This window comes from Dendrobates tinctorius, unplaced genomic scaffold (assembly GCF_039654945.1).
Source record: "Dendrobates tinctorius isolate UK_male_01 unplaced genomic scaffold, ASM3965494v1 ptg000035l, whole genome shotgun sequence".
Taxonomy (NCBI): Eukaryota; Metazoa; Chordata; class Amphibia; order Anura; family Dendrobatidae; genus Dendrobates; species Dendrobates tinctorius.
The window spans coordinates 72,284,813-72,297,678 of NW_027361703.1; the positions used below are offsets into that span (position 1 = coordinate 72,284,813).

General features: G+C 44.9%; 1 protein-coding gene across 2 annotated transcripts in view; it reads left to right on the forward strand.

Moving 5' to 3' along the window:
* CCDC146 (coiled-coil domain containing 146) overlaps positions 1 to 12,866 on the forward strand; it is a 235,049-nt gene that overhangs the window by 28,263 nt on the left and 193,920 nt on the right. The gene's annotated exons all lie outside the window — the stretch shown is intronic.

Sequence of the window (12,866 nt, forward strand, 5' to 3'; positions counted from 1 at the left end):
GAACTCCGCTTCCCAAAGATTTGATAAACCACAGTTAATTTATGTTTTAAAGGGAACCTGTCAGCAGAATTGTGCTGAGTAACCTACAGGCACTGTCAGGTTGGCGCAATTATACTAATTAAAATGATACCTTGGTTGATGAAATCCGTCCTGTGGTTGTTGTTTAATCTTTATTTTAAGTTTTCAGTTATTGAGATTCTTGTGCTCCGTGGCAGCCTGTGGAGGGGGTCTTTATGTGGTGCTCTACTTATCTATTCATACTGATGGCTTATGACAGATCACTGATCCCTCATTGACCTGACTTCTTTTTTACATACTGAATATTATACAGTATGTATTGAAAAAAAAAATCACAGTCAGCAGAAGGAGCCGGTGGTGGCGACTGCACTGCAGCATGATCGCATGTATAATGTGTATTTAATTATTTTATTTTATGATATAAATTTATTCAGTAAAAACAATTCTGTCACAAAATGGCATCGGCCGCACCTGCACAGTAGCATCTATCGGCAATCCGATAGATGCTACTGCGCAGTTGTTGCCGGCACCATCTTGGTGGAGACAAATAGTTTTTTCCTGTTGCAAGATGGCGCCAGAGACGCCTGTGCAGCAACATCTAATGGATCGCCTATAGATGCTACTGCACAGATGCGGCCGGTGCCATTTTGAGACAGAATTTTTTTTTCTGAATAAATTTATATCAGCAAATAAAATAATTACATGCATATTATACATGCGATCATGCTGCGGCCCGGCGCCTGCCTGCTGAATGTGATTTTTTTTTTTTCAATATTTAGAATATTCAGTATGTAAAATAGGGGGCAGGTCACTGAGGGATCAGTGACTTGTCATAAGCAATTAGTATGAATAGCTAAGCAGAGCACCACATAAAGACCCCCCCCCCAAGGCCGCCTCCCGAAGCACTAGAATCTCATTAACTGAAAACTGAAAATAAAGATTAAACAACAACCACAAGACGGATTTCATCAACCCATGTATCATTTTAATCAGTATAATGGCGCCAACTTGACACTGTCTGTAGGTTACTCAGCACAATCCTCGTGGCAGGTTCCCTTCAAGGGGATGGGAGGCAATCACTTTTTCACAGGGCCCCCTAGGGTTGGATTTGTTTTTCCCTTAGTAATAAAGTCCTTCATTTAAAAGCTGCATTTTGTGTTATCTTGTGTTTTCTTTGTCTAAAATTTAAATTTGTTTAGTGAACTGAAACATTCAAGTGTGACAAACATGAAAAAAAAGGAAATCAAGAAGGGGGCAAATACTTTTTCACACCACTGTACATATGAATAAACAACATAAAATTTCATGTAACATTGAATGATTATGGACAATCTGTTTGTCTTACGTTCTCAGTCCTGTCTATGCCCGTTACCTTCAAGAGTTATAAACTTTGGGTCTTACTGCTAGGCGTTCTCTCCCAGGACCTGTCTCTGATAGACCACCCTGTCTCTCAGTCACATTTGCTCCTGATCTCGCTATCTCTTCCTTTCGGTCTCCTCTCTCTTAGGAACACAAAAGAATGTGGCACTGTTCACATTAGACCTTAGGTTCTTTAATATGCACTCAGGCACCTTTCTAACAGGAAACCATCACTTTCCCTTCAACTTACCCCCTCCCACTCTGGGATAGTCCCAAACATTAAGTCTCACTATCCCTACTGTGAAACTACACACATCATAAACATTACTAACATCTTATTCCCACATCACAATTCACAGCATTCATCACAGTTCACACTACAACAATATACTTGTTTCTTCAAGGGGGATACATGGGAAGCATGTCCACCTCCTTACAGCTGCAGGGGCAGTTGTGCAGCCGTGGGTCAGGTGCTTGGCTACAAGAGACAGCCAGGCGCCGACAAGAGAATGTTGAGCGTATTCTACAGTTTCTGCCTTCCAAATCTGCTTATACAAGTTACTGATATGGTCACTGTCAAGTAATATATTTGTTCAATATTGTAGGAGGGTGGACCAAATGCGTGGACTCGGACAAATGTAAAAGGTTAGGGCACTACTGTATAATACATGTCATGTATATATGTATGCTAACTGTTCAAGTTAAGTAGGAAAGCTGCAGTTATGGCTGTGGCCACTAGGGGGGACATAACACCAGGGAAGGTCTGGGAATAGTCTGGAAGGTGGGCAGAGCAAGTAGGGGATTTTCCAGTCTTAGGGGATAAAAAGGGGAGGTTCCCAGACATAGAGAGAGAGCTCAAGGAGGGAGAGAGAGCTCAAGAGAGAGAGAGAGAGAGCTAAGAGAGGGGGGTGGTCCCTGGAAGACAGCTGAAAGAAAAGAGAGCCTGGGGTACCAAATGGTTTGAGAGCTGCACACTGACGAGAAGTAGGTGGGGCAGCGGGTGGACGGGCCGAGTAGGTGATTGCTGTGGCTGGTGACTAAGGCAGGCGCAGTGAAACAGGCAGAAATGACGTCGCACCGGGAAAGTGCAGGAGGGAAGGAGGAAACGTGTAACAGGTACCCAGGCAGGTGTATGGAACCTGTCCGAAAGGTTGCTGTGTTTTGAAGAAGAATAAACGGTTTTTGTGTGAAGCACTCCTGACTCTGGGCTCCAGTCTTTTCGTTCATCGAGAGAAGGATTGGGAACTGCATCAGGAGTACGGAGTGTGCGGTAGGGACCACTCCCCGGTCGGCACACGTTTCTACAATATCTTAACACACCATGACTGATATATCCGCCGTGGAGTGGTTCAGGTTTCAGGTGTGTAGTGTGCTCAGGAGGCAAGCTTTCTCCATGCATGTCTGAGGTTCACTCGCTGCGGTTAAACATTTAGATGTTGCTGTCAATCTATGACAGTGGCATTTAAATGACTGGGTTTTCATTGCTCATGTGTTTTCATCTGCTCCCTGCAACATGATTACAGGAAACCAGTGGGTTACCATGATAGCATGGGGCCTGCTGGAGACCCCCGTTGCTGCTATCTTGATGCATATGTGAAGGTTATACTGTATATAGAGTTGAGCGAAACGGGTCGAAAAAATTCAAAAGTCGCCGACTTTCGCCAAAGTCGGGTTTCATGAAACGAAACCCGACCTTAGCGTGAGGTCGGCCACGAGGTCGGCGACCATCGTGCCAAAGTCGCGTTTCAAAAGATGCTTTAGCGTCCTTTTTCAGCCAATCAGGAAGAACGGACACTGTGGGCAACGTGATGACATAGGCAGCGGTCACCACCATCTTGGAGAAGGGCATGCAAGTGATTGGCTTGCTTTGTGTGGCGTCACAGGGGGTATAAAAGGGCGGGGACGCCGACCGCCATGTTACTCATGCTGATCTCAGTATAGGGAGCGCTGCTGCATCTGCTGATTCTGTAGGGAGATCGTTAGGAAGGCAAAAAGAAAAAAAACCTGCTTCTGCTGCTAGCGCTTTTCACTGTAGTTACTGTGCAGTGAAAGGTGAAGATTTTTGCTTTTGTGCAGCAGCGCTGGTGGTGATTAGCCTGCCTTTTAAGGCTAGCTGCATTGCTGTGTGCACACTGGTGTTCAAACTGCTTTTTTAAAAGCAATCCAAATTGTATTGTTTTGTCCTGGTGAGGTAGTGAGCGTTCATTTTTTCACACATCGTACAGCGGTGTACGCTCCTCACACAGTACCGTGTAACGGCTGTTATCACGGCCAAATTGAAGCTATCTACGTGTGTGACTCTGTAAGGAAAAGTTGAGGAGTTTGTCCATTCTTACAGACCTACATCTTATAGTTTTTACCATTTTTCAAACAGTTTAGTATATTTGCTGTTTGATTACATTCAAAACTAGAGAGAGACAGCGTGTGTCAGTCCGTATGCAAAAACACGGAGCTTGACAATTTTACATACACCGTACAGCGGTGTACGTGCACGCTCATCTCTCAGTACCGTGTAATGGCTGTTATCACAGCCAAATTAAAGCTATCTACGTGTGTGACTCTGTAAGGAAAAGTCGAGGAGTTTGTCCGTTCTTACAGACCTACACCTTATAGTTTTGTCCGTTTTTCAAACAGTTTAGTATATTTGCTGTTTGATTACATTCAAAGCTAGAGAGAGACAGCGTGTGTCAGTCCGTATACAAAAACACGGAGCTTGACAATTTTACATACACCGTAGAGCGGTGTACGTGCACGCTCCTCTCTCAGTACCATGTAACGGCTGTTATCGCGGCCAAATTGAAGCTATCTAAGTGTGTGACTCTGTAAGGAAAAGCCGAGGAGTTTGTCCGTTCTTACAGACCTACACTCTAGGGAGATTCCAATTCTGCCCAATTCTATATACACCTTGTAGTTTGTCATACACTAGGCAATTTCTGCCTGTCACATTGCGGTGTAATATAAACAGGGCCTGACAGAATCCAACTGTGTCCTGAAGTCTAGAGAGATTCAAATTCTCCACAGTCCTCTATACACCTTTCTTACACCATCCAGAATCTGCCTGTCACATTGCGGTGTAATATAAACAGGGCCTGACAGAATCCAACTGTGTCCTAAAGTCTAGAGAGATTCAAATTCTCCACAGTCCTTTATACACCTTTCTTACACCATGCAGAATCTGCCTGTCACATTGCAGTGTAATATAAACAGGGCCTGACAGAATCCAACTGTGTCCTGAATTCTAGAGAGATTCAAATTCTCCACAGTCCTCTATACACCTTTCTTACACCATCCAGAATCTGCCTGTCACATTGCGGGTGTAATATAAACAGGGCCTGACAGAATCCAACTGTGTCCTGAAGTCTAGAGAGATTCAAATTCTCCCCACTCCTATATACACCTTGTATCTTGTTTTACAGTACCATATAGTTGGTGGTTTTTTGAGTACATTTTCCCCAAAAATGAGGAAGTGTGGTGGAAGAGTCCGTGGAAGTGGGTGGGGGTTGGCAGCTGGTAATGATGGTGTTGGTGGTGGATCTGCTGGTAGTGGCAAAAGCAAAATAGCAACTAATGCAGGAGGTGTTGAGCCTGCGTAATCGTCTGGCTCCACAACGCCTCGAAGGCTCCCTTTTCTAGGAGTAGGTAAACCGCTTTTAAAGCCTGAGCTTCAAGAACAAGTTTTGGCTTACATTGCTGACTCAGCCTCCAGCTCTATCGCCTCCTCTTCTGAAGTTTTAAAAAATAAAAGCACTGAGTCGTCATTGGAGGCTCATGGTCATGAACCACACCTTTCCTTGTGTCCTTCACCCCAACCAAAATTGAAGGATGCGGCAGGCCACACTACAGATTACTCCATGGAGCTGTTTTCACATACCATGCCTGGGTTATCAAGTCAAATCGTGAATTACACTGGATTGCACTGATGCACAGCCACTGATAGATGATTCTGCTGGTACATTCACTCAGAGCACTACATTGTCCTTGCATTGTCCTTGCAGTGTACTGAGGCAGAATCTGACCCTGATGAAACTCAGGTGCCCCTTCCCGCATACTATACCACCATACACGGTGACACAGAGGAAGGTGCACATGACATTGAAGAGGAGGTGATGGATGACCCAGTTGTTGACCCAGATTGGCATCCATTGGGGGAAGAGGGTGCCGCTGCCAATAGCTCAGAAGAAGAGGAGGAGCATCCGCAGCGGGCATCGACATCACAACAGCTGTTATCTGGCAGGCTCGGAGCAGTCCAAAAACAGGTTACAAAAACCAAAAGAGTTGCAGGACAGCTTGGCCAGACGGTCAAAATAGCACAGCGTGCAAGGCCTCAAAAAGTCTTCCATAGTAGGAAGAGTGCAGTGAGGCACTTTTTTGAACAAAATCCTAATGATCAGACAAAGGTTATATGTAAGAAGTGCGCAAAGACCTTTAGCCAAGGGAAAAATCTGAGAAATTTGAATACCAGTTGCATGCTAAGACATTTAACCACCATGCACTTGCAAGCGTGGACGGACTACCAAAACTCACGTACCACATGTGCAACTGCTCCCAAAGAAGGTAGTCAGCAACACTACATTGTTTCCCCCACTGTAAGCCCACCGGTTAGCACACCACCAGCAGCAAATGTTGAGTTGTCGTCACAAGGGCAAATCAGTCAGGGAATCACACTGTTATTGCAACGAAAGACTGAATCTAGGCCATCAGAAAGAACACCAACTCCATCACCATCATCAACCCTCACTCAGTCCGCCATGTCCACGGCTAGTTTGACCAAATGCAGCTCTCAAGTCCAGCTCACCCTACCAGAGACTATGAGTAGGACAAGAAAGTACTCATCCTCTCATCTGCGTACACTGGGTTTGAACGCCCACATTGCCAAACTAATCTTGTTAGAGGTGATGCCCTATTGCTTGGTTGAAAGCGCAGCTTTCCGCGAACTCATGGCCTACGCAGTACCACGCTATGACCTACCCAGTCGCCACTTCTTTTCTCGCAAAGTCATCCCAGCCCTCCACCTTCATGTGAAAGACCGCATTGTACATGCACTCAAGCAATCAGTGAGTGCAAAGGTGCACCTCACAACTGATGCTTGGTCCAGTAGGCATGGCCAGGGCCTTTACGTGTCCATCACTGCGCACTGGGTAAATGTGGTGGATGCAGGGTTTACAGGGGACAGCGGTGGTGGGACAGTGCTGCCTAGCCCACAGTATAGGAAACAGTTGGCTGTAGGCGTTCGACCCTCCTCCTCTTCCTACTCCTCCAGAAGCTAAAGCTCGTCCACAGAACGCAGTCGCACGACCACTCCATCCGCAGCTGCCAGTGTTGCACACGAGGTGTCCCCCTATCGATCAGCTAGTGGAAAGCGTCAGCAGGCTGTGTTGAAGATGATGTGTTTGGGCGACAGACACACCGCGGAGGTACTGGCCGACTACTTTCAGCGGCAAACTGAGTCATGGCTGGGCAGTCTACATCTTGAGGCAGGAAAGGTAGTTAGTGATAACGGCCGTAATTTTGTGGCAGCCATAGCCCTTTCAAAACTCAGACACATACCTTGCTTGGCTCACACCTTGAACCTGGTGGTGCAGTGCTTCCTCACTAATTATCCGGAGTTAACAGGCCTGCTCCAGAAGGTCCGAAGACTGTGCTCGCACATCCACCGGTCGCCGGTACACTCCAGTCGTATGCAGAAGCTGCAGCGATTGCTCCACCTTCCCAAACACTGCCTAATTATCGACGTAGCAACCAGGTGGAACTCCACCCTGCACATGGATGAGCGGCTGTGCGAACAGAGGCAGGCCGTAATGCATTTGTGGGAGGATACACGGGCAGGCACTTTGAGGGCAGACATGGAGTTAACAGGTGTGCAGTGGTCGAAGCTGAAAGACCTCTGTAAAGTCCTTCAGTGTTTTGAGGAATGCACACGGCTGGTAAGCGCAGACTACGCCATCATAAGCATGAGCATCCCACTTATGTGTCTGCTCATGCAAACTTTGACGCACATTAAGGAGCAGGCGTCTGCAGCCGAGGATGATGAGGAAGAGGGAAGCCTTGATGACAGTCAGCCATTGTCTGCTCCGGGAACTCTCCTGGACGAGGTGGAGGAAGAAGAGGAGGAGGAGGAGGTTGATGATGGGGATGATTATTTAAGGGAGGAGGATGCTTCTCGTGGGGCAAGAGAAAATGTTGGCGTGGCAAGGTCTGCTACAGGGTTTGTGCGTGACTGGAGGGATATGGATTTGCCAGAAAGTGCTCCTCCACCCAGCACTCGCAGTGCATCATTGACACCGGGAACATTGGTCCACATGTCAGATTATGCCTTGCAGATCCTAAAAAGGGACCCCCGCATTGCCAAAATGATGAACGATGACGACTACTGGTTGGCCAGAATCCTGGATCCACGCTATAAAGGCAAATTCCAAAACATCATGCCACAGGAGAACCTTGACCTAATATTGGCTAACAAACAAGCAACTCTGGTAAACCGGTTGGTTGAGGCATTCCCAGCACACAGCAGCGGTGATGGTTCTCACACGAGCCGTAGGGGCCGGGGGCAGCTTGGAAGAGGTGTTGGTGGTGCACACATCAGAAGTGGCGTTGGAGACAGGGGTTTCATGACCATGTTGTGGACTGATTTTTCAAGTCCCACTCACACGACTGGTAATATTGCATCGATTGAAAGTGACAGGAGACAGCACTTGTCAACTATGGTTGCAAACTACTTCTCGTCCCATATCGATGTTCTCCCTCACAGGTCATTCCCATTTGACTATTGGGCCGCTAAACTGGACACCTGGCCTGAATTGGCACAATATGCCTTACAGGAGCTCGCTTGCCCAGCTGCAAGTGTGCTATTGGAAAGAGTCTTCAGTGCTGCTGGATCAATCCTGACAGAAAAAAGGACCCGTCTCTCGACCCAAAATGTGGATGATCTAACCTTCATGAAAATGAACCATGCATGGGTTTCCAAGGATTTTGTCACACCTTACCCTGATGACACATAGGTTGCCAGAAAAATGTCTTTCTTTGGTCCTCCTCTTCCTGGGACTTGACCTATTTCGCCTTTAGCAGCAGGTGAATGTCCCACATCAACATATGCCATTTTGTAAACCTCCCTAACTGGGCTGCCTCCTCCCCCCATGGCCGAGGTCACCACCTAGCGCATGCAACCGTGCAAGTGCCGTTGCCCTGGACAGGAGGGTGGGCCGACTCTTGGGCGCGGGCACTGGCACAGGGTCCCTCATAGTGCAATCAAGTGTCTCTGACGGTGGGGGTGCACACCCGCCGTCAGGCACACCGCCGTACTATGAGGGGCCCTGTGCCAGGGCCGTCGCCAACGAGTGGGCCCCCCCCTGCTTGCTCAGGATCACAGCACTTGCAAAGTTGAAATACTTACCTCTCCCTGCTCCACTGCCATGACGTCTTCCGTGTTTCCTGACAGTGATATTCTGATCAGAGAGCGCAATGACATCAGGAGGCCGTAGTGGCACAATGAGTAATAAAAAATGTAGAGTAGGACCCCCCACATGAGATTGCCTTGGCGCGGCGGGGTGGCTCAATGTATTGATCAATATTTTGCCAAATGTCTCATTTTGATTACACTTAGATGTTAATATGTGCATTGCACTTCATGTTATGCGTTCTGACCATCGGCAGCGCTGGCTTTTTTTTTTATATTTGCAATGACATCACGTCTGTACTCCCAGACTAGTGCAGGGATTCCCTAGCGAGGAGACTTATTTGAGGAGACTTATTTAATTGTTTTCAATGTTGGGACAGCAATTTTTGGGGAGCACTATACTCTGGAGAATGATATATGGGGCCCACCATACACTGGAGCATTCCAAAGGTGGACATCAGACACTGGAGCAGCATTTACAGGGCCCATTATACACTAGAGCATTAGAAATGGGGCCCATTATATATGGAGCATTATTTGGGCCCATAAGACAGTGCAGCTTCATCCATGGGGATCAACATATACTGTAGCATTATGTGGAGCTCATCATATACTGTTTCAAACATTATATGGGACCAATGATTCTGTATGGAGAAATATATGGGCCTCATTACTCTGTATAGCGCACTATGCGGTGGCCATAATACTGCATGGAGTAATATACTGTCCGTTTTTGGAGCTATTGGAGAATTTAAAATGGATATCAGTCATGAGATGTAAAAAGTTAAGTATTTTTCATTGTACTATGCCGCTATTTCTCTGCGGTATCGGAGCATCATGAGTTGTGGTATGTGTTAAAGGGGCGCTCTTTGGCCCAGGGCACATGAAAACCTGGAGCCAGCCCTACCCCCCCACAAATTTAGCCAAATAACCCCCATTTTTCAGTGTGTAACTAGTATTATGAAGTAAATTAAGGTAGAAAAGCTTCAGTAATAAGAATTTATGTTTTTGGCATTCAAAAGGGCACTGTAGGTGTTTTTACTGTTCTCCACTCCCTGACGACTTTGCTTCCCTATTGACTTGCATTGGGTTTCGTGTTTCAGTCGGCCTTCGACTTTTCACGATAATCGGCCGATTTCGTTCGACCCGACTTTTGCGAAAGTCGGGTTTCACAAAACCTGACTCGACCCGAAAAAAGGCAAAGTCGCTCATCTCTAACTGTATATATACTGCAGTGTTATATATACTCTGGTTTTATAGCATGTTATATACGTTTTCAGATTATTGCAGCTTTAAATCCCTTAAACAACGAAAAAAAAGTTTTAAAAAATGTAAAAATTTTAATCACCACTTTTTATTTTCAAATTTAGTTTAATTGTTTGAATCACCAAATTTTTGTCCCATTAAAATGAATAAATGTGTATAAAAAGTTAAAAATATCTAACTGCCATGTTTGAAAAAGTCTAATCTATCAAAATATAAACACCCGCAAACAACATAAAGAGAAAAAAAATTGAAACCTCAGCATTGTTTTATTTTTGGGCATCGCACTTACCTAAAAATATACAATTAAGCCCATCAATGGAAAAATAAAAAAGTTTATCTTTATTTTTTCTTTACTAACTTATGAATTTTTTCATACCCTTAAAGTAAAGAAAATCTATGCAAGTTTGATGTTGCCGTAATTGTACTGACCTGGAGAGTCATGTTTCCAGTTAATTTTTACTATGCAATGGGTGCTGTTAGGCTGTGTGCCCGCGCTAACAAAACGCATTCCCATGCAATCCTATGGGATTCCGCAATTGCTGTGCCCATGCTGCGGATTTTTCCGCTGCAGAATCGCATAGCGGTAAAATTCACAGCATGTCCATTAATTTTGCAGAATTGCGGTGATTCCGCCGCCATAGGATTGCATTGAAACGCTCAGTTTACGCATGTGGCTATGCCCACCATGCGTAAAGGGAGCGCTTAATGTGCGGATGGTACCCAAGGTCTGGAGGAGAGGAGACTCTCCTCCATGCCCTGGGTACCATATTCCTGTAAAAAATAGAATTAAAATAAATAGTGATATTCTTACCCTCTGTCGTCCCCCGGAGTCCTCCTGGCCCTCAGTGGTGCTGCCAGCAACTTACGTTACCAGGGATGCATTGAGCAAATGGCCTCTGATGACGTCGCGGTCGCGTGACCACTACATCATCTGAGGTCGTTCGCGCAATGCATCCCTGGGACTTGCTGGCAGTGCCGCTGAGGGCCGGGAGGACTCCGGGGGCCGACAGAGGTTAAGTATATCCCTATTTTTTATTTTTAACCGCTTGACAAGTGTGACCAACTTGCCAATCACTTTTCCAAGTGATGCTTCAAATCGCTTGGAAAAGCGCTAGCATTCTGCAAGCTAAAAACGCTTGTGTTTCGCGGTAAAAATTCCGCATGCGTTTTACCCGCGTCGAGGAGTTGTGGAAATGCTGCTGACAATTCCGCAGCATGTCTGGCACGTGGGCACATAGCCTTAAAATGAGACCCTTTTTTGAGTCTATTCAGAGTCTTTACAGAACTATGGCAGAATTGCATTTTCTTCACTATTTCATGTTACTTGGAGTTTTTTCCTGTTTTTCATTAAATTATATGGTAAAATTAATAATTTAATTCAAGCTACATCAAATCCTGTGAAAAATAAGTCCTTATGTGGCTTTGTCGACAGATAAATAAAACAAAGTTATGCCTTTGGAAGAAAAGGGCAAAGGAAAAATAAAAGCCCCAAAATGAAAAAAACATTAAGGGGTTAAACAGATTGTAGGCTTCTGGCTTCTACTGTCTTGTGTTGGGTTAAAACAATAAGATAAGACGTTAATTACCCTTCCCTGGTCCAATGAGAAAGCAGAGATTTTGTTATTTTAACCCATCGCAGAAGCAAGAAGCCTATAAACAGAAAATCCCCTTAACCCTAGCCTAAAGGATGTGCTTTATATGGGAACAGTATACATTTGTAATTGATATATAGCCCTCATCTTCTTCCCACTCTTATAGGCTACACAGGTTCAGCAACATCCTCGTCATGTACGAAGCATCATCTCATAGAACTTTGGATTATAGTATCAGGGTTCCCAACTTGACTTTTTATTTTTTTCTGGACATCTTATAAAAAAAACACGATCAGACAATACTTGTACAGACACATTGGAAGTCCATAAGAAATCATTATGATTGTAAGTGATACATGTCTACAGCCCATAATTCTGATATTAAGATATCATCTGCATTCATTGTAAACTGTAATATGATGATACTCACAGTCAGATTAATCTGTACAAGTTTCTTCGGTTTAAAAAAAATCACAGACACCTTCCATTTTTTTTACGGACAGGTGCCTTATTTTTACGGACTGTTCTGGAATTTCTCGATGGTTGGCAAACTTGTGTACTATACATCATTTTCAGAATACAATATTTGGACACCCGACCATCTTGCTGAACAGAACTAACAGTACGTAGCTCCCTAAGGTGCTGTACTCTTGACTCCATACAGTTGTGATGAGTCTGGGTGTTATATCCAGGCTATGTCCAGCCTTGGATCTAGCTATTTCCTGAGTCTGGTTGATCTGAAGAAGCTTGAACTTTTCCAGTAGTACAATGACTCTACATAAGCCTCCATTTTTTGCAGCATATTAATTATAAATGAAAATACTGGACAATTGACATTTATACTTAATGATACTTTGATAATGATAACTTTTATGTAGATCAGGGTTGATTGACGATTAAGAATAGTTCAAATTGTGAACAAATTGTAACTGTAATTTCTACATGTCACTGAAGCCTAACATATTTCTTTTGAGGTGTTGAAGATATCTGCTATAATGTAAACTACGTAAACTAAATGTAACACTCACTTGTTCCCACTCCTGTGCCGGACGTTTTCGCTGTCCTACGCCACCCCTTTCTTCACTCCACTCATGCTTGTTATTGCACTCATCGATAGTCCCTCAGTCCAAGGGGAGCACTCCCTTTTGTTTTGCCGTCCATGTCATGGCCAGTTTTTGTATTGTTATACCATCCTGGTGCTATGTATCTGCCATTGTTTTGTTCTTCATTTATTCTGC